The sequence below is a fragment of the Petaurus breviceps genome, unplaced genomic scaffold (genome assembly GCF_028583685.1).
Source record: "Petaurus breviceps papuanus isolate PSGF00001 unplaced genomic scaffold, PetGlider_PUasm1.0 189, whole genome shotgun sequence".
In the NCBI taxonomy this organism is placed as follows: Eukaryota; Metazoa; Chordata; class Mammalia; order Diprotodontia; family Petauridae; genus Petaurus; species Petaurus breviceps.
This window is the reverse complement of record NW_027185809.1, coordinates 27,717,449-27,739,101: the sequence shown is the minus strand read 5'-3', so window position 1 is coordinate 27,739,101 and position 21,653 is coordinate 27,717,449. Positions and strand designations below refer to the sequence as shown.

The window sequence follows — 21,653 nt, the reverse complement described above, 5'->3', positions numbered from 1 at the left end:
TATATATATATATATATATATATATATATATATATATATATATATATGTAATCCCTGCATGCATACAATGATGGATACTTCCTAACATATTCTGATTATGCTATATAAACATTTCAGTCAAATAGCATTTCCTAAGCACCTATATGTCAAGCACTGTGTTAAGCATTGGAAATACAACGAAAGGCAAAAAATATTTCTTTTATACTTGCAAGGCTTTTTTTCCCCAATTCTATCAATGATTAACAGGCAGTCATAAAGAGAGCTCCAAAGTTAATTAAACCTAAAGACTATGCACAATGTAAGCCTCCTGCAAGGAAGAGTTTTCTCTTTAATTTTTTTCATTGTAAAACCTAATAAATGAAAAACTCAATTTACAATTTGCCTTTACAGGTATGCCACTCTTCACACAATTGGACCATTCCTTTTCATCTATGATAATTGGATTTTGTAAATAATCATATTTTTCATGCGCAGAGCTTTCTTTTTTTTAAAAAAAGAAACGGCACCAAATATTTTTGTAGTATAAAACTTCTGTTTTCCTAGCATTATGATCTGACTTGTAAATTTAGATTTTTGCATATTAAGCTTTCTTAAAGTAGAACATATTATAATCTGAAATGACATCTGTATGAGGTAGTGTCTTCAGAAAACAAAATGCACATACTTAAAACCGTGTTCTAATTTGAGTTGGAATTAATGAAACTAATTCCCACCCTACCCCCTTATTGGAACAGTAATTGCTGTTAGTCCCCTCTCTGAATGCTCTTCTAGTTCAGTCATTTAGTAGTGCCTAACTCCTTGTGACCCCATTGCAAGGTTTTCTTGGCAAATATACGGGAGGGTTTGCCATTTCCTTCTCCAGTGGATTGAGGCAAACCAAGGTAATTGGTTTGCCCAGGGTCGCTAAGTTAGGGTGTGAAGTCATATTTGAACTCAAGTCTTTCAGATTCCAGGCCCAGTGCTCTATCCTCTACACCACCTAGCTCTGTCCCTCTGAATTTTAGTTTCCTATAAAATGAAAAAGGTGGGAGTTGCTGGCCTTCAAGGTTCTATTCTATAGAAAGTTTTATGGTTCTACTCTATAATGCTAAAATCATAGGATCATCTAAGCTTGATTAATGAGAAGAGTATTTATGGAATGTCTGTTAAATCATTTTCAACCTACTGGGAACCATGGGACATACAGAAAAAAGTCTAATATTCTGGTTTGAAATTTAAACTGGCTCTAGCCTCCCTCTCCAGACATATTTCATATTAATCATCAATATGTACCATATGTTTCAGGCAAACTGTCCTCTTCAATTTCCCCACCCACCCCATATGAAATTCTATCTCCTAATACCATGCCTTTGCACAAGTTGTCAACCATGCTTGGAATGCTCTCCATTCTAACTCTCAGTCAATGGAATTTGTAATTTTTTTAAGGCTTAGGATCCTTCAAGGCTTAGCTCAGATACCATCTCCTACTCCAAAGAGTCTTTCCCCAACCCCACAAGGGTTTCCTAATATTTTCTCCCCTTTGGTCAAATTACTTATATAGATTTGCAATATACTTTGAATGTAGATTTGCAATATAATTTGAATGCATTCACCTGCATATATGTGTTCAATTCTCATCACCCCCAGTGGAACATAAGTTCTTCAAGCATAAAAATTGTTTCATTTATGTCTTTGTACCTCTAGCACCTTGCCCAGGGACTTGAACGTAGTAGTCACTTAATAATTGGTTACTGAATTGGTTCTAGTCTGGAAGAGCTAAAACCAATTTAGGGAGACAATCCTAAAAATGTGAAAAAGCAGTCAACAAGACAAGAGAGTTTATAATTAAGTGCCACCTTGTGTGATAGACAGAGGACATCACTGCTGTACTCATGGAAGTTTTCATGGAAGAAATAGGACTTGGGTTAGTCTGGTCTGAAAAGATGCTTAGGACATAGAGAGGTTAGGGGGGAAGGGAAAGCACTGCAGGTGAGAGGAGCAACATGAGCCAACATAGACACAAGGAAATACGTTAGCACTTATCAACCAAATGGACTAGGACCCTGGAGATAGTTAGGAGACGAACTATCTCAGCTGTTGTTGCATTGTTCGTCCTTCATTCTCAAAGAGGATCAATGACATCATGAGTCTGATGTCTTGACTATCAGTATTTGCTTGTCAGAGGAAGAGGGGAAATAACTGCCATATACAAAATGAAACTCAATATAGGTGCTGGTGATACCTTGAGAAAAATGAGCCAGTATTTTTACTGATTTAAATAAAGACGATACAAATCCTAATCTGTGGCCAAAAAGAAATAAAGCTGATGTCTTCTACCTCTGCTCTTACTTGAGCACACTTTGCTAACTTAATGCTGACCTAGAAGACCTCTGTAGAACTTGAAAGATCCTCATAACTTTTATTCTGTGGTGGCCATTGTTAAAAGAACAGGGTAATATGTAAGAGAAAGAAGGAGTAAGGGAGAGAATGATTTTTTAAATGCATACCACCACATTCTGATTTACCACAGGTTCTATAACTCTTGAATGTGCATATATCTATTTTAAGTTTCTTGGCTCCAAGTAAGTTATACTTGGGGGAAAAATCAATTTTTACCCCATTTATTTTCAGATGAAATTTTTCCTACTTAGGTACTTCTCCAAAGAGAGATGTTTACATATATAAAATAGTGCATGCCATTTTTTCCTATATAGAGTATTAAATAGCCATCCCATATTCAATTTTTCAATAGAGATCATTTAATGTTTTATTTGGAAAAAATGAGATGAAAGAATATTTCAAATCACTAATAACATAAGAAACTCAAATCAAACTCTGCAGTTTTCCTCAAATGAAAAGTTGGCAAAGGTGACATGAACTAGGAATAGACAATACTGGAGAGGTCACAGGAGGAAAAATGGTACATTAACACATTATGGAGCTGCAAATTGGTTCAACCATTACAGAAAACAGTTGGAATTATGTGAAGAAAGTGACTAAAAATATCCATACATTTTCCCCTGTGATTCCAAATCAATGATAAAAACAAAAGTCCCAAGCATATGAAAAGACCAATAGCAGCATGTTTTAAAACTAAATTTTTATTAGAATTTTTTTAACATTACCTACATTTCCCATTATATTCTTACTTCCAACCCTCCCAAGGAACTAGAATGAAAAAAAAAGTTTAGCAAAATTAATCAATGTATTAGAACGTGTCTACCATTATATACCGTGTTTCCCCGATAATAAGACACTGTCTTATTAATTTTTTTGGAAAGAAAAACACCAGAGGGCTTATTTTCAGGGGAGGGCTTATGTTGTCCTGCCTCAGCTCTCCTCTGCGGCACTGCTCTCAATGGCGCCAGCAAGCAAATCACTGGGGAAGAACAGGATGACGCGCTCACTGCTGCAGCTCTGATTGGATGCAGCTAGGAGCGCGGCATGCGTTTCACCGGGGGGGGGGGTACGGTGCATACAGAGGGTACCGTAATGTAGCGTGTAGCGCAGGGGATCACCTTCACTACAGTAGCAATCTCAATAGGGCTTATTTTCAGGGGAGGGCTTATTTTAGAGGAATCTTACACAGTAAGGGGAGGGCTTATTTTCGGGATAGGTCTTATTATCGGGGAAACACAGTATACACTGTTATACATCCATGATCCCTATTTCTACAAAGATGTGGAAGGAGGTGTCTTCTGATATCTCTTGAAGTCATTATAATTTTCACATAGTTGAGTTTCTACAGTGTCCTTCTTGATCTCATTCTTTCCATTTACATTAACTTAGTCACCATGAATATTGTTTTCCTTGTTATGTTTACTGTACTTTGCATTGGTACATATGCCTTTCTATGCTTCTCTATATGCATTAGATTTATCAATTTTACAATCACACTAATAGTTTATTATTATAATTTGTTTAGCCATTCCACAAATCCAGTTATTTTTATTTCTATTATCATTATTAATTTTTAGCATTTGTTCAAAAAGTTGCAATTCTTCTTTTGAGAATTGTCCTTATCTTTTGACCACTTACCTACTGGGATTATTTTTTTGATTATTTTATATTTCTGTTAGTTGTACATATATCTTGGACTTCAGACTCTTTTCAGAGATAACTAATGAAAAAAAAATCCTAATCAACTGCTTCCCTTCTTATGGCAGATACATTAATTTTGTTTCTCCAAAAGTTTTCTTAACTTCATGTAATCAAAATTATCTATCTTTCACAACTTTCTCTCTTTTCTGGTTAAGAATTCATCCCCATGCATAGTTGGGAAAGGCATATAATCTTATCTTTGTTTTTGTCTGATCTTCAATGCAGGTTATGTATACATTTAAAATTTATGATGTTATATGCTACACTATGCTATGCTGTTCTAAACCTAATTTCTGCAAGAATGCTTTCTACTTTTTCCATTGATCTATTTTTAACCAGTTTTGATGATTGCTACTTTATAACATATATAATGTGAGGTCTGGAAGGATTATCTTCCCTATATTACTACATTTCTTCATTATTTCTTCTTGATATTCCAAATCTTTTGAAGTTCAGAATGAATGTTATTATTTGATCTGGCTCTGTAAAGTATCCCTTTGGTAGTTTGATTGGCATAGCATCAAATCTATAGATTAACTTTGGTAGTACTATTTTCATTATAATGATATTACCCACTGAAGTTTCCTTCAATTATTTAAATTGCTTTAAAAAAACATATATAAGGAGTATTTTCTAATTGAATCGATACAAATATTGAGAGTGCTTTGGTAGATTGGCTCCCAAATGTTTTATGCATTTTATAATTGCTTTGCATGAGGCTTCCCTTTTGATTACTACCTTCTGGATTTTGTAGTTATTTTATAGAAATCTGTTGATTTTTATGGGTTCATTTTGTACTGTGCAACTTTGTTGAATATATTGTCTCAAATAATTTTATTTTGTGATATCCTAGCATTTCTTACGTAAACCACTATCATGAACAAATGACATTCCTGATATAAATCCAACTTTATCACAATGAATGCTGCTTTGGATAAAGTTCTATAGTCTGTTTAACAGCATTTTATTGACATTTTTCATTAATACTCATTAATTACATTGGTCTATAGTTTCTCTACTTTTTTCTATATTTTCTGGTTTAATATAGTAAGGTGATATTTATCTCATAAAAGGAGTTTAATAGATTATTTTCTGAATTTTTGCTCATGATTTATATCTTATTGGTATAAATTGGTCTTCAAAAATTGGACAGAATTTTCCTGTAAATTTGTCAGAATCAAGAAGTGCTCCTTCCCCCATCCCCATCTCCATCCTGCATTACCACCTTTGATATCTGCTTTGTAGCAAATTTTATTTCCTTTTCTGAGATCGAATAATTCAAAACCTCTATTTAATGTTCTGATAGTTTGTAAATTTTATAGTTTTAAAGATGATCTTCTATTTCTTATATGTTTTCAGTGTTTTCACTTATTTATTCTGGCTTTGCTTTTATTCTGTTGTGATTTCACCTTGGTGATTTGCTAGTTTATTGATTTGTTTTAATTGTCCTCTTTTTAGTCAAAGAGCTGAAGGTTATCAACTTTATTAGCTTTAAATTTTATTTTCAGTAATGTAGTCTTTTTGCTTTCCAATTTATTCATTTCTTCTCTAATTTTCTAGATTTCTCTTTTATTGGATTCTAGTATATTCTAGGGTTTTTTTTATTTCTTACTCCATTAAGTAAATATTTATCCCTACCTTTAATCCAAACTGCTTTGATGCTTGCTCTCTTCTACCTTTCACCTCCCATCTCTTTTTTGATCAGTCCTTTCCCTATTTGGGAGGTTATACTTAAATTATTAGCTTCTCTTATTTATTTAGTTATCCATTTTGCACTTCTTTTTTCCTTCATTTTTTCCATCCCAATTAAGTTGATAGCTCAAAATTGCCCCTTCTCTCTTCACTTGCAAACTTTTTTGTTTGTTAAGGTGTATTTTTTTTCCCCTGAACTTTTTTCCTAAGAAGAGTTTTTGCCTTGTTCCTTTCATTAATTATCATCACTTCCTGCTACTTCTGAAATTTTTTTCTTTGATTCACGATCTACAGCCTTATTTTTTCCTTCTTTAATTTCTTTGTCTTCTTAATGGAGTTGAAGCTTCTGAAGTACTAAGTTTGATCTCCTTCTCTAACTAATTTTTATGTTATTGCTTTAAAACTTTTGTAGCAGTACTTGTAATAGTAAAAAATAAGAAATGTATGTCTATCAAGTGGGGGAAAGTTAAACAAATTTATTAATATAATGGAATATTATTGATATATAAGAAAATGATGAATATAATCCATGTAAAGAAGCATGAAAAGACTAATATAAACTGATGCCAAATTAAATAAGGAGAACAAAGAAAACAATATGTACAATAACAACTACAATGTAAATGGAAAGAATGAAATAATCAAAACTGGATGTTAGTAAATCACAAAAAGTCTCACTAGCTCCTTACAAGAAATGGAAGAGTATAAGTGGGGAACACTGCATTATCGTTTGGTTTTGGCTGATATGAGTAGTTTTACGGAACTGATTTTTTCCTCCTTTTTTATTCCTTGTGATAAGGGGTGAATCTCTAGAAAGAAAAAGATGGAGGCATATAGTTAAAAATCAGGTATTATAAAGACCAACAACATCAATAATAATTTTTAAGTAAAAATGAATTTTGGGTGCTTTCATTGTTCAAAAAATTGAATGAGATGAAAAATCTAGAACACTGAAGATTTTAACTCAGATATAGGTTGATTTTTTGTCATACTTCTAAAGCTTGGTGTAAATGTAGGAGATATGGATAAACTAGGTATCACCATGAGAAAAATTTTCTCCATAACAAACCTTCCTTCCCACACACAGAAGAAATGAAGTACTTATGAAACTAGCTGTACACTAAACATCCCCTCCACTCCACAAAAAAGTACAACTGCTAAGCCACAGAGTCATATTGTAACACATAAGCCTCCATTATTTTACCTACAATCTAGAGTTCAAATCCAGCTTGTTAGTTTTGTGACCTTGGGCAAGTCACTTAACTCTGTTTGCCTCAGTTTCCTCGTTTGCAAAATGAAAATCCCAAATGGGGTCACAAAGAGTTGAACAGGATTGAAAAACAACAAAATAAATCTCCCAACTCTAGACCCTCCATTAATCTTGTTAAATCTTGTTTGATTTTTCTTCTTCACAATGTATTAAAACGTGTAACTTCACACAATTTGGAGAAAAAAAAAGCTTCTTTCTAGCACTTAGATTTTTGTTCAATGTTCTTCCTTCTGTCCATAAGAAATAAAGCTAAAATGACTAACACTATGTTTTGATTAAATTAAAATTACAGTTTTTTATGTTTTCTGCTAGTTCCAAGTTTGTTTACAAAAAAATGCAGTTAAGAAACCTTTGTTTCATTCCACATGAGCATTACAAATGGCAAAATGTAGAATTGGCCAAAATTGTGGTGATCTTATCTCTAATAATCTATGACATGCTTCAGTTGTCACCTTAACTTGCATGTCATGGCATCGCCTCCCTGATGTCATGGTCTTCTTCAAAGACAAAGGACAAAAAGCTACAACCATATTAAAGAAAAATTCAAAGATAAAAATCAAATAAGTTGATTAACTCAAAAAAATTAAAATTACAGTACTGAGTTAATTCTTCAACATGAGGATATAGACTCAATTTTGTCCACTAAGTTTTCAAAGAACTGAGTTAGCCCAAGTTTAAATGCCAAGTGGATTCTTCTCTTTCTAGCTATTTGCATCTCCATAAGTGGTAAGGGAAACTGGAGAAAGAACTGAAACTCAAAGGGAAACAATAATTCTCTTTCCCAGAATAGAACACAGTGATAAAAAGGACTTTATGTATCCTAGAGGCCTCTCTGGACCCCTTCTCCTCTATCAGGCACCCAGGGAATGGCTGGGTCAAATTGGATGTAAATTGTATCAGCAATTCTGAAGTGGTATGTGTTAACAAGGGCATTTGGGTGAGTCAGCTATGAGATACAGAGACAGTGTATAGAGGAGACTAGCAACTCTGTGGTGCTCTTTACCTGGGAGAACATGAAAGCAAAAGGTCAAGTAAGAATTAAGACTAGTAATGCAATAGGCCCTCAGCTGTGATTCATGTTGTGTGAGGGACCAGGCCACCAGTCTTCTGGGAACATCAATAATGAGACCATGTACACAGTCTGCTCTCCCTTGGCTTTTTGTATGGATTCAGAGTCGAGTCCTATACTGCTACAGAATTTGGAACCCACATAAGAGGAAAACTTCATCAAAAGGGAGACTCAAACCTGCCTGAGGCATATCTGGCTATCAGCTACTGAGCTCATGCCACTGTCTCCAAGGAAGAAGTACTCTGTCCAACAGACTATAATCGATAGTCATTATTGTTATTCCATTGTTTCAGGCATGTCTGACTCCTCATGACTCCATTTGGAGTGTTTTGGCAAAGATACTGGAGTGGTTTGCCATTTCCTTCTCCAACTTATTTTACAGATGAAGAAAGTGAGGCAGAATTAAGTGACTTGCCCATGAGTTTCAGATCTTTCTCCAGTTTCCCTTACCATTTATGGAGTTGCAAATAGCTACTTAGTATGAGGCCAGATTTAACTCAGGTCTGTTCTCAGGTCAAGTAATATATAAATGTTGGATGATATTATTATTATTGCATGATAGTCTTTATACACAGAAGGTTAACTACCTGATTTACTAAATATATATATGCATATGGTACAATAGAATCCATTTCTTATAGTTCCATTTTTCAGTCAAGCATCTCAGAATTCTTTTTGCGTTGGCAGCTTTCTTTGTTTAAAATTGAGGATGTAACTATAGTATTCTGATATGTGACATACAATAAGCAGGGGAGTAAACATTAAAAGCTAACGCAGCTTGGTAAAACCAAAGACAAGCATAGTTATCTGTCTAAGTGTAAATGATCCCCCTTGCCTTAACCACCCCTTCAAACACCAGGAGAGTTCCAGGGGAGCTGTTGTGACCAGTCACATTTAATTTTTTTTGGAAGGGGGAAGGTAAGGCACTTGGGGTTAAGTGATTTGCCCAAGGTCACACAGCTAGTTAAGTGTCAAGTGTCTGAGGCCAGATTTGAACTCAGGTCCTCCTGACTCCAGGGCTGGGTGCTCTATCCACTGCACCACCTAGTTGCCCCCAGTCACACTTAATTTCAAACTACCCAGATTATTCCTTTGAAATGGGAATCATATTTACAATCACCTCCATTGAAGTGATGGCTCAGCGTGGCACAGAACTGACTGTAGGTACTTGAAGGGTTTGTCAGTAGAATGCAAACTCTGGAAGGTTCTAACAAATTGGAAAGGATGAGTAAAAAAAGGGCATTTAAAAAAGTGATTTCAAGTCACTCAGCGGGCTGAGTGATTTTGTCTGAGGATCAGAATTTATTTACTTATTTATTATGTAAATGAGCATTTATTAAGTACCTACTACATGCTAAGCATGTGCGGAGTTTGCTATGCAGTCATTTTTCAGCTCTGTCCAACTCTTCATGACTCTATTTGGGGTTTTCTTGTCAGTGATACTACAGTGGTCTCTCCAGCTCATTTTACAGATGGGGAAACTGAGGCAAACAGGGTTAAGTGACCTGTGCAAGGTCACACAGCTACCAAGTCTCTGAGGTCAAATATGAATTCAGGTCTTTCTGATTCCAGGACCAGCACTCTATCCATCCGCTGCACCACCTACTTACCCCAGTGTGTCAAGCAACTGGAGATTAAAAAACAAAACCAAAAGGCAAAAGATAAACCCTCCCCAGGAGAACCTCACACTTTAATGAATCTAGAAACTCATTTATGTTACAGAAGCAGATAAGCTTTGCATTGATTTGGGAGCATTTTTGCTTTTTGTTTTATTTTGTTTTCTGAGTGAGAGAATGACACAATCTTAACTATAAAAACTATTTTGGCAGTTGGGTGCAAGATGTATTAGTGATGGGGAGAGACTAAGGGTAGTAAGAACAGTTAGGAGTTATTAAATTAATCTAGACAAAATATGGTCAATTCAGGTTGTCCCAAAAGTCTTAGTGCAGTTTGATGCTATTAAGACTTAACATTTAGAATCCCTTAAGGCGGTATCATTGATGATATCTTTGATGCTTGAAGCTCGGGTCATAAGAAGTAATCCCATAAAGAGTCTGCTATTTAGCATTCTAAGGGAGGAAGCAGCAGTGGAAAGGATACCAGATTGGGAGGCAGGACACTTGGATTCTCATTGAAGCTCTCGCCATGTGATTTTGGGCACACTGCTCTGAGCCTTATTTTCTTCAACTAGGAAATAAGGAATCATTAAGACGGACCATGGATTTAGAACAAGGAGGCACCTTGGAAGTCTAGCTCTCTCCTGAAGATGCTACGCAGAAAGAGCAAGAGCTTTTTCCAGTGTCACACAAAGAACAAGTATCAGGGCTATGATTTGAACCTACTTCCTCTGACTCTAAATGTCCATGTACTTCTCTCTCAGTGACACACACTGTGTTAGATTAGATAACTTCTAATCTTTTCTAATTATAATGAGATCATCCACAATAAATTATGGGCAAAGAAACATCTATAAACATTTATTTTTAAAACACAGTAGTTAAGAAAAGCAACAGGGTTGCTTGTGAGTGGGTAACTCTCTTTCTTGTTGCATAAGAGGAATAATACTGATCTTTTCAACATGTATTTTTAATAATACGACTTCGGGGTAATCAAACATCTTTATTTTAGCATATTATCAACCACAAAACTCCATTTATCAGCTCCCCTCCTCTGCCATTGTTATCAGCAGTCCATAATTAAGGTATAATGAAAGTAAACACTGTCACAGGAAATTCAATTCATTTACATGGAGAGTGTTTAAGGAATGCCATACTAAAGATAGCAACAATGGCCCAGTAGAACTGCTAAATTCTTTTTTTTTTTAATTTAAATTTATTTATTTACTTTTAGCTTACAACATTCACTTCCACAATCCCATGAGTTTCAAATTTTCTCCCCTCCCTGTCCTCCTCCCTCCCTGCCATAGCATCATGCAAAACAATATAGGTTCTACAGATACCTTCACAGTGAACATTAGTCAAATTGTAAAGAAGCATTATAACCAATAGGGTGAACAATGAGAAAAGGGACAAGAGCTGCTAAATTCTATCCTCATGTGCTTGTATGTGCATGTGCACATGTGTGTGTGTGTTGTTAATCCAGGTATCTGGAAGATCAGACTGTTGATGAGTAGTAAAATTAACTTAAAGGAGCTAAATAGCATACAAAATATCCCAGCGGTACAAGATTACTACCCCCAAGCACCTTGGGGAGTCAGTAATGTAAGACTTCAGTCAATGCCCACAGATCTTAAATAGGGATGGATCAACATCTTTATACCATCTGGCTCACATCAGAAAATAATCCTTAAGGATTAAAAGCCTGCAGCAAAATATTTATGAAATGTTTCATACTCTCCTGGACCAGTTTTCCAATGAAGCTAACTTCTCAGGAAACTGAAAACTGGTTAAATTCCAATTGTAGATAGAGCTGTGTCATGTTGAATTCTAATAAATGAAAGATAGAGAAAAAAATCTTCTTCAAGTCACTCAGCCAATATATGATCCGAGAGAGACCTTAGATATCATGTAGTTCAATCATGTCAATTTTACATGCACATGGAGGAAATTAAAGCCCAGAGAGGAAAACAGACTTGATTTTACAAGGTCATACAATTAAATTTAAAATCCAGTTCTCAACTCTCACTCTAGAAGCATGATATAATAGAAATAATATTGGACCTAGAGTCATAACTAAGCTAGAATTCTACTTCCGGCACTTAATAGCTAGTTGGTTAACCATAGGCAAGAGATGAAAGCTCTCTGAGGCTCCGTTTCCTTATCTGTAAAATGGGGATAATAATACCTTCACAAGCATTGATTAAGTGTTTGCTACATGTCAAGCATCTGAGGATGTGCTAAGAGGGGAGTATACAAACAGAGTAAAAAAAAATATGGTCCTTGTCCTCAAAGGAGACAAAGCAAGAAGACCAACCAGAAGGTGTTTTTCAGTAGTCTAGGCATGAGGTGATGAGAGCCTGTAGAAGAGTAGACTGAGTGGAAAGAAGGGAATGTATGTGAAAGATAAGACTCTGTGAAGTTAGAAATGACAAGACTTGGCAACAGTTTGTATACATGGGGTGAGTAACAGAGAGGAGTTAAAGATAACAGTGAGATTGTAAATAGGTGTCTGGGAGAATGGTGAACAGTAATAAGTAAGGTGGGAAGAGGAGGGTTTGGGAAAACTTTAACAATGGCTACCATTTTGGACATGTTGAGATTGAGATGCTTATAGGACAATACAGTTCAAATACAAGAGGCAGTTGTTAAAGTGGGGTAGGAAGTCAGGAGAGAGGTTAGCCTAGATATATAGACCTAGGAGTCATCTTATAGAGATGATAATTGAACCCATGAGAGCTGATGAGATAACCAATAAAGAAAGAAGAGGAGAGGCCCCAGAACAGACCCTGGGGACATCCATGGTTAGTAAAAGGTAAATCAGAAGAGAGCAATGTCACAAAAACCTAGAGAGAAGAGAGCATTCAGAAGAGGGTAGTCAACATTGCCAAGGTCTGCAGAGAGGTCAAGGACCTTCCTCCTTAAGGTATTCTAAATGTTAAGTTTTAATAGTGGAAAACCAAGACCTTTAGGACAGCCTGCATTTACCACATTTTGCCCACATGAATATAATAATGTCCTAACTGGTCTCACTGCCTGGGGTCTATCCTCTTTCTAAATCATCCTCCACCAATTGCCAAAATCAGTTATGGTATTCACAAAGATTACATCATTCTCCCTGCTCACAAGTTTCAGGGGTCCCCTATGAACTCTAGTACAAATTCTTTAATCTGGCATTTATGACCCTTAATTTGGCACTACCTACTTTTCCAGTCTATTTCACATTATTCCTCCCCTCAAGTTCCAGTAAAAGTAAACTATAGTTATTGTTGTTCAGTCATTTATCAGTAGTGTCCGCCTCTTCATGACCCCATTTGGGCTTTTCTTGGCAAAGATACTGGAGTGAATTGCCATTTACTTATCCAGTTCATTTGACAGATAAAGAAACCGAGGCAAATAGGGATAAGTGACTTTCCCAGGGTCACACAGCTAGTAAATGTCTGGGGCCAGATTTGGACTTAGAAAGATGAGTCTTGGGGTGGAGAGGTGGTGCAGTGAATAGAGCACTGGCCCTGGAATCAGGAGGACCTGAGTTCAAATCTGACTTCAGACACTTAACACTTACTAGCTGTGTGACCTTGGGCAAGTCATTTAACCCCAATTGCCATACCTTCCCTCCTCCAAAAAGAAAAAAAGAAATAAAGAAAGATGAGTCTTCTTGACTCCAGGTCTGACACTCAACATGTCATCTCCTACTTCAATAAATCCATATGAACCATTTCTCATGACTATGGAGACTCATCTCCACCTTTCAAAATTTTCCTTCAAGGCTCAAGTCCGTTGACACATTTTCCAAGAAACCTTCCATGATCATATCTATCTCTTCCATCCAAAAGAATTATCTTATTATTTAAATTATCATACAGCACTTTATCTGGGTCCCTCCCTTACTTGTACCCTGATCAACACCTCATTGTATTATACTTACAGCATGGTTCTGCTACTGATTTTCCAGACTTATCCATAATTCCCCAGCAGTCTTCTGCCCCTGGAAGATGTCTCTGCCTCTGCAGCCCCCTCCTGATTAGTGAGTTGCTCCTTGGAACCTCCCTTTGAGAAGTATCCAGGCCAGTCATGTTCATTCCTTTACTCCTCTCCTGGCTCCACCCCCTGATTCTCAGGACTTCTCCACCATGCCTCACAGGTGGGTAATTTCTCCACTCCCTACTTTTTAGTTGCCTTTAATGTGTTGTCACTGACTATTAGAAAGTAAATGGCTTGAAGGCAGGGACTTCCTTTTTGCTTATATATGAATTCTCAGGACTAAACACAGAGCCTGGCAATAGCAAGCACTTTAAAAATGCTTTGGCTAGCTGATGGGTGTACATCACATCCTTCTGAGTCTCTAATGGAATGTAAATTCCTGGAGGGTTGATACTATCAACATCATTGCTTCCATATCATATAACACAACACCTTGCACATATAAATATGTCAAGGATTGGTGATTTCTGTCAGTGTGGGAATTTCCTCCACACAGATCTCAATTCATCTTTAACTTAATGGAGAAGTCATAGTGTTGTTTGAGCATCAGAACAAAGCTATTAAGCAACAAAGATAGATTTTATATTTAAACTTACATCTTCCTGGTTCCAAAACAGTACTCTGTCCAGCTTAATATCATGTTTGGCACTTAATAAATATGTATTGAATTTGTGGAATAAAATCATATCCAGCTCTAGGATTCTATGATTTCTCTGATTTTGCTCCTGTTGAGCTGGGTAAACCAATTGTCATTTCCCCGTGATGCATTATTCTTCTCTTATTCAAATGATTCCTGAGCCACTGGGATTATATGCTCAATTTACTTCCCAGTCTCTAGTGGAAACTGAAATGGCAGTTCTTATCAAAGTGAATTAGAAATCCCAACATTCTTCTTGGTCCCAGAAGGCAGAATTAAATGGTGAGGAGAGGTAGAATTTGACATATCAAGGAAAAAGTTTTTTTTTTCACAATTAGAAACTTCTCAGAGTGAAGTGGGGTGCCTCAGAAGTAGTTGGGTGATCACTAATTAGGGATGCTATTGTAGACAATCTTTTTTCAGGTACTAGTTAGAGTGAGTGATATCTCAGACACTTTTTAGCCATGAGAATCTGTAATTCTCACTATTTCCATAAATCAAGATTGGTTTCTACTCTTGGGAAGATTTCCATCCTCCATTTTCTGGCACTCCTCCAGGTACTGGTGACCCAGCTAGAAGTTGGCAATAGGAAAGATGAAGGTTTTCCTTGTGTAAAAGAAAGGTTCTAGTTCTTCAACTCACATTCGAGAAAGCATGGAGGAGAGGGGAAGAGGCAGAAGGTGGCTCCATTCCTAATCTGAGAGAGATAATGGGAAACTGGACTATGTGATCTCTTTACTCCCCTCCAGATCTAGGATTCCATAATGACTTTGCTATACTTTAAAATGGTTATTATGAGGGCAAATTTACTCAGTTCAAGAGCTTCTCCTAACAATACTTTCATTCTTTCAGTGGCAAATTAAGAGTTCTCTATGCACCAAAAGCTCAGTGGATGTCTATTCCCCATCCACCAAGTAAGTCTCTGACTGAACTATCTAGCAAGACCATTTCAAGTGTTTGGAGGGGAGTTCCAATTTATTCTTAGAAGGTTATCAGATGTGTCTCAAGAGAGGCACAAAGAAATATAATGTTTTGTCTGTCCTCCATATTTTCGTATTTCTGGATCACACAAGTATCCCAGAGAGAATCTGTGTCCTCTTCCTGATTTTACCTAACTGGCCTTTGATAACCCCTTACCACTCTCTCCTCACTAGTGGTAACAAAGACAGAGTTTCAGGGCCTATGTGGAGGAGGGGGCTACTGCTCTGTGGGTTTCATTCTCAAAATTCAAGAGCCTTAGGCTATAAAAGAGTGTTTTTACTTTATCTGAGGGTGGAAGGACCCATGATAACTACTTTATCTTTGCTAACTTTAGAGGTCTATAGACCATGAGGGCTTTTAGACACAAACGAAGTAAATAGTTTGACACTTTCTTCACTTTTCCTTGTTAAATGATTTCCTTCTGAAATGATTGTTACATATATATATATATATATATATATTTTTTTATAACTGTTTCTCAATATAATTGGTTTCTTTTGTGATCCTATGTATTTTATTTTGCGTATTTAAAATGATGTTATGAGAAGGGGACCAAAGACTTCACGAGATTGCCAAAGGGGTTGATGACACAAAAAAGTTAGGAACTCCTGCACTAAGAGAGTACGCAGCATTACCCCATTTGAAGAATTACAAACATTCAGAACTGGAAAAGGTCTCAGAGCTCACCTAGTTGGCTGTACAATAATAGTAACTCCTTCTATAATATCTCTAGGTGCTAACTAGAAATTTTTGGCCTCCATTTACTTAGACCTAACTTGTCACCTAATTTTTCTTGTTGTTACTCATCCTTCATTTTCAAAGGAGTGATGTCTTGACTTCCATGTGAATTGGATTTGAGTGAGGCAGAGTTGTGCCGTCGTCAGTCTCACTCTCTCTTCCAGGGCCATCAGCATCCAGTGGCAAGATAAAAGTCAAGAAGAGTGATTATAGCCCAGGTTGCAATGGATGACCTTGGCAACTCAGATGTCTGAACAAGCTCTAAGCATTCCACAGCGCCAGCTTTAGCTGTACTAAAGCTAAAGGCTCACCATTGGAACAAATTGTTCTCATCTGCCCATTCCATTGGGAGGAGTCTTCACATGCTTGGGGTAGACATGTCCCTAACTCCCCAGTGTTGCTTACCCTCAACCTGGTTTAGCTGGGATGGTTTGGCCAGGGCAGCCAGGGTACATGCTACAGTTTTCTAGGTCTATGGCCTCCTTCAATTTTTCTTGTACTTAAATAAAAAATTCTTGTATGTGACTTTGCTTCAGATGGCTTCAAGGAAGGTCAGTGAGTGGACAAGAAGTTCCAAGTCCAACTGAGGAAGATAGAAGGTTAGTGAGATAAAAGGGCTACTCCCTCTCCCAGATATCTCTTGTGATTCTACACAAGATATCTCTTGTGAGCTTATCACTTAAAGGCATTAGAGCTACCACCACTCCAAACAAATGCTTCCGATGAAATCCTAATAAAATTGCCCCTAGCTCAAATGTTCTAGCTTCATTATAGGTCTGGCCCCACTAAACAGCAGGCACCTACCTAGCCCCCCTACCAGTGTCCTAACTTCTTCATATATGCCTCACTGCTCACTGGAGCAACAGGTGTGTCCCTGAACTCTTAGTTCACACAGAAACAGCAGGTGTGTCCATGTGATGGGAACCCAGCTACTGCCTCTGCCTAGTCACTGCCCCCAGACCCATTTCTACAGAAATAAATGCATTCTTATATTCAATCACAATCACATCACCCATCTAGACCAAGACAGAACCACAATTCCTAACTATCTATCTTGACCAGACAGGACCACAATTGCTAGCCAATGAGAGGGAAGCATGACCAGAATGTTTAACTACTGAAGCATAGATGGGACCTCTCCTCTATTACCTAATCCCTTAACAAACCCCTCCTGCCTCTTGAATATTCATGATTTCTGTTATGTAATAGAATCTTTACCCTATAAAAATCCATCTTGCTTTCTCTGAAGTTGCTGGTTACTCTTGGAACTTAGCCTGCTTCATGAGAGGTGCCAAATTCAATAAATGTTTTTACTTGGATTAGCGGTGGTCTGACTCAGAATCCTTCAGGATGGTTCCACCACGACACATCATGAAACCCAAACAGCTTGGGGTCAGGCAGCCCCCACTACAACAGCTTTTGGCATCCCTGGGTTTCAACTGTGACACTTCCATGATCAAAGTGTGGTTGTTTGTTGTTGCTGTTCATCCTTCATTCTCAAAGATCAATGACATCTGGAAGGTCCCTCTTGACTTGCAAGTGAATTGGATTTAAGTGAGGAATGACGGTGAAAAGTCATCAGTCTTAATCTCTTCTCCAGAGTCCAATGACAAGACATAGATCAAGACAACTGGAGATGGCCCTGGATGCAGTAGGAGACCTTGGTCTTAAAATATAGTTATTTCACCGGTGTGGCTATTTCTAACAACTATACAGATCATAATCTATAGCAGATCATGCTTCTTGTTAGGTCATCAAAAACTGCTATTATTAAGGTGAAAACAAACAAAAAAAACCACCTTGTGGTCAGTATGGTTCTGAGTTTCTGAATTTAGTTAGGCTGGTCCTCTGACAGAAGACACAGTCGCTTGTCCTTGTCCTGGACTCAAAACCTTTCCAGTCTGATAGTTTGCCTGGTAGACCTTGTATTTCCATTGACATAGAATTCAAAAATCTGAAATCAACTCCATACCACAACAAGACAAATCAATGAATATTTTAAAATAATTTAACAGAATGGTCTTTATGACAATTTTCCTACATTTACTGAACACTTCAAACAGGCTAAACAACATATGCAGTTTCTGAGATCCACAAGTGATTTGTCATTTGAGGAAGAACTTAATTAGGCAAATTAGGTCAAACATCCCTGGCAAGTTAGAAGCCAAGTAGAGTTATTAACTTTAATCACAGAATCTTATAGCTGGAAGCTACCTTTGAGAACATCTAATGAAGGGGTTATTAACCTTTTGTGTCCTGGAACTCTTTGGTAAGTTGGCAAGAACCTATGGACCTCTTCTCAGAATTTTTTAAAATGCATAGGATTATAAAGAAAACCAATTACACTAATTTTTTAAAAGATAAGTTCACACACTTCATGTTAGGAACTCTTGATTTCTAATCCAACCCCCTTTATTTGATAGATGTAAAAAGAGAGACCTAGATATGTAAAATAAATGGACAAAAGTCACATATTAAGTTAGCGACAAAACTAGAACAAGAATTCCTGGTTCAGAATTCCTTCTACCATATTAACTGGCCTCAAGAATACAGAGAGAGGAGAGAACTCAACCCATGTCCAACAAGTAGATAAATAGAGGTGAAAGGAATATATGTTATAACATGTGTGTGTGTTTGAAACCTTAAATACATGCCAGAGGTAGGGATACAGCAACAATTGTATAATTGTGTAAAAGATGCATTTTTAGTTTAATCTGAGTTATTATAATTTTCTCCATCACTTTCTTAAATTTGGACAAACAGGAAACCAATAAATCAAGCCTTGATTGGCTTTTGTCAATTTCTGAGGTGTCAATTCTCATGCTGAAAAGTCATCAATTACAGTCTCTCTTAAGAGCACATGAAAGCAGGCTCCAACATGCTCCACTTTACAACCCAAACTTATTGTAACTGGTTCTGGTAGTCTTTTTATACTTTCTCCATTTCCCTACCATTATTTGGTTATATCTTGATGGGTTTTTTACTAAGTTCTCTGCTCTGATAGATCATGAGGATTCTGTAAAACTATGCCAGGGGAATACAAGCTCAAGTAGTAAAAACAATTAAAAGACTTTGCCTCATCCAGTCTGTATTTTCTGTCCATGGACCAGTTGGGTTAAGTTTGCACCAGAGGTTCATCATCAAAAACTTGGCCACCACGTGATGAATTTTGAGGGACATGACAACTCATAAATCTGCTTACTAAGACATGAAACAGTTATGATATGAATTGGTAGAGTGCCCATAATGGAAAAAAATTCATGGAACTTTAAAATATTTAAACATTAGTTGACCAGTTAAGTTTCAAGTTATCAGGTGTGTACATCGCTGGCTCCTTTTGCAAAAAGCTAGATATGGCTTTAGGAAGGAGAAAGTTTCCTTTATCTTCTCTAGCCTCTGTCTTCTATTTTGGTTACAGATTTGGCAGACCATCTGTAGCAGGCAAAGAGTTCCAGTTGTGAAGGAGAGAAAGGATACAGTCCAGAGAAACTGTCAAGTAAATTATCATCAAGCTTTTTCCCTACCCCACTTCATGGCACATGAGGACAGAATCTGACAAAGGGGAAAAAATATTTAGAATATGCTAAGAAAGCAGCTTTCTTACCAATTTATAAGCATTAGTAAGAGCAAAAAAAAATCCATATTTTATAAATATGGTACAAATATATGGAAAAATATAGGTAGGGTAGTCATAGATGAAGTCGTATTAATTTGGGGGCCTAATGTCAAAAAATCTTTTGAGAATAATGTTTAGAGGGGCAGCTTGATGGCGCAGTGAATAGAGCACCAGCCCTGGAATCAGGAGGACCTGAGTTCAAATTAGACCTCAGACACTTAACACAAAACCTACCCATGTGACCTTGAGCAAGTCACTTAATCCCAATTGCCCTCCCAAAAAAAGGCAAAAAAAAAGAGATAGAGTAATGGTTAGGGTGGTAGGGTTGCTGGATGAAGGGTCAGGTGGATCAAGCTTCAAATATTAGCTATGCCACATCCTATCTACAAGACATTACACAAGTTATTTAAGTTTTTGGAAGCCTGAACTTTCCAATCTGCAGAATAAAGGGGTTGGACAAAATGACGTCTCCTCCTGAATACTCTCTACTCTCAAATGAGATAACTGTAAAGTGCTTAGCATAGTGCCTGGTACATCATAGATAGGCACTTAAATACTTCTTCCCTTCTCTTTCTTCCATCTAGCTTTTTATCACATGGCTTTCACTTAGTTCTCTTCCTTCATGTCTCCAGCTGAGTCTCCTCTGGTGAACCATAATCCATGCCACTCCTACTAATTTAATATACATTAAAAAGTACAAGTTTCAGGTAGTGGATTCACAGGCTTATGCATAATATGTACACTTATATAAAAGAAATGTTTAAAAGCATCCCTTCATTGTTCTCCCAGCTGCTAAGGAACTTGCCTATACATAGACCTTACTCTGGGCCTCAAATCTTTTATTTTTAGTTATAGCTGTGTGCAGAAAAACCAAAGCTTACAATAAAAAGGAGTTCATCCCTTCCAAACAATTTAAGTGACAGTAGCAAATACTCAGCAGTGTCTGTCTGCTGGTGGTTTCAGTTTAGATTCAAATGAGTCACATACATATTTATTTATTACATACAAAATGTGCACTGAACACTGATGACAAGCAAAGAGTTCTATTTGATAAACAATCTGTCAGTCTTGTGCCCCAAGACTGCTGGCTGGCTGGGCAAACAAAAGGGAGAACACCACATTTTATTTTTTAAGTCTTTTTTTAGGGGGGTGAGGAATAAAAGGAAAGGGATGTTGATCAAACTGATACTGGTCCTTTTTGTTCCCTAACTCAAGCCTGAACTTCATATATTCCTGACTTCCTGACTGCCCATACCACCTCTAGAAGTTAGTTGCATCTCCTGGACCTTTACTGATAACCTTAAAAATATAACAAATGATGCTTGGAACTGATCATTACAAAATCTTTCAACAAAGGGGAAGAATGGGAGTGCAAAGGGAAAAAAATAAAAAACAGAATATTGACCTAATTTTCAAAATGTATTTATATATTTGGAAAGAAAAAAACACTTAGAAGCAAGATTATAGAATGTTAGTGCTTAATGATACATTAGAGGTCATTTAAAACAGAAGTGTCAAGCCCCAGGCTGCACAGCACTCCTGAGTGTTTCCCAAACCACATTAAGATGTAATTGGCAAATATTTAACAAAATAAATAAAAAAAAACAATAGAACATAGAAAATGTTATGTGGTTTTCTAAGTCAATACACAGCATGGAGAGATTTTTATGCATGCTTTAATTGCCCTGTTTCTATTCTATCAGTGGTTTCACATCACTGATTCTAAACCAAATCCCTAATTTTGCAGATATGGAAACTGAGGCAAAGAGTAGTACAGTAACTTAAGAACACATACCGTGTTTCCCCAATAATAAGACACTGTCTTATTATTTTTTTTTTTTGGACAGAAAAACACCAGAGGGCTTATTTTCAGGGGAGGGCTTATTTTAATGAACATTGACAGCAATTTTAATAAACAGGTAAATGTGAACAAAAAAATGTACCTTTATTCAATAAGCAAATCACTGGGC

At 36.8% G+C, this 21,653-nt stretch overlaps 1 protein-coding gene across 1 annotated transcript in view; it reads right to left on the bottom strand.

Moving 5' to 3' along the window:
* RGS6 (regulator of G protein signaling 6) overlaps positions 1-21,653 on the bottom strand; it is a 714,417-nt gene that overhangs the window by 530,376 nt on the left and 162,388 nt on the right.